The sequence below is a fragment of the Buceros rhinoceros genome, unplaced genomic scaffold (genome assembly GCF_000710305.1).
Source record: "Buceros rhinoceros silvestris isolate BGI_N320 unplaced genomic scaffold, ASM71030v1 scaffold21018, whole genome shotgun sequence".
NCBI classification, from domain to species: domain Eukaryota; kingdom Metazoa; phylum Chordata; class Aves; order Bucerotiformes; family Bucerotidae; genus Buceros; species Buceros rhinoceros.
This window is the reverse complement of record NW_010425412.1, coordinates 12371-13776: the sequence shown is the minus strand read 5'-3', so window position 1 is coordinate 13776 and position 1406 is coordinate 12371. Positions and strand designations below refer to the sequence as shown.

The 1406-nt window shown below is 56.3% G+C and overlaps 1 protein-coding gene across 1 annotated transcript in view; it reads left to right on the top strand.

Annotated features, from left to right (window-relative positions):
- The window catches only part of PGS1 (phosphatidylglycerophosphate synthase 1), a gene marked incomplete at its 5' end in the record, with an annotated part of 13065 nt that overhangs the window by 5196 nt on the left and 6463 nt on the right, over nucleotides 1-1406 (top strand). The gene's annotated exons all lie outside the window — the stretch shown is intronic.

Here is a 1406-nt window from a genome sequence, read left to right as displayed (position 1 = left end):
CTGTGGCAGCAGCAGGACAGAGCTCGCTGGCAGTGATGGCCTGGCGGCTCTGGACGCTGCAGCTTTTCCTGGGGAGGATGCAGGTGTGGAGGAATTCCTCCCAGCTTCTGTTCTTGGCACTCAGGAAGATGCAGCGTAGTGAATGACTGCGCCCTGTGTGTCTTCTGGGAGCTGGAGGTGGCTGGAGGGGAAGTTGCTGGGAAGTGAATATTGCTTAACAAATGTAGTTAGTAACAAATAAAAATAATGCTGCCATTGTGATCTTCTCTAGGAGACCCCACATTCTTTCTTTCTTGATAGATTGTGTGCAGCTTTCACAGCTCAGTGCCACCTTCACCTTTCCCAGGACTAGTTGATGTTGGTTGTGTCTCTAAGTTTTCCTTCCAGAAGATGCAGTCCCTGACTCTGTTCCGCTATACATGCAGTAGTCGGTATTTGATTGCTCAGTAGCAGCTGATAATAATGCAAACAGCTCAGCAAGTCTGCTTAATAGAGGGTTGTTCCTTTATGAGCAGTCTGATGTGTGTGACACTTCGTAAATATCGAGGTTCTTATGGTTTCCCACATGCAGGTGACCAGTGGAGCCCCTCACGGACTGGCTTGGTCTCAGGGCCAGGTCCTGGGCCGAGCTGAGCCATCTTTGCCATGTTCCACAGCATATTCTGTTGCTCCGATCCTCTGTGTCCCTTCCCGTGGTGGCTGGGCTGTGGGACAGCTCTGTCACTGGAGCAGTGCCCAGCCTGGCTCTATCAGACACGCAGGTCTCCCTAGCACCTCCCCTTTCCGTGGGGCATTTCCATCGCGTCTGATCCGAAGGCTGGGCCGGTCCTTGTTCCGTTCCTCGCGGCTGTTTGTCTGTTCATGGTTGTGGAGTGCCTCTCTCTGCCCACTTCTGCAGGGCTGGCCAGGGGGTTCAGAGGTGGCGGGGAGGGAAGGCTGCTGGGCAGGCCTTCTCCCGACAAAAGAGACTGCACGAATGTTCTGAGGCTGCCCCTGTGTCCTAATGCCAACCTCTCCACCCAGTGCTGTGCCTCTGCTGCCCCGAGGTCAGGAACTCCAGTGCGGTAAACCCCTTATCTCCATCCCGGGCAGCCCGGGCAGCTGCCGCCTGGCTGGGAAGCCCTGTGTGTGTGGCCTCTCTTCCAGGAAGCACACACTCAAGTGGTTCGCAGGTTCCCCCTCTTGCCAGGCACTGCTGGCTCCGAGTGGGATTTCGTGGTTAGGCACGGGCTGCTCGTCCAAACCAGCACAGTGCCTGTGGTGGTGGGTCCCTCCTCGGGCCAGCTGAGCCTCCTCGTGGAAGTGCTCTGGGCTCTGTCTGCTGTGTGCTGTCCTCTTGGAGAGGGATTTCCCATCTGCTGTGCCACGTTTTCTTGGAGAGAGGGACACAAGGCTCGGGAAGTTCC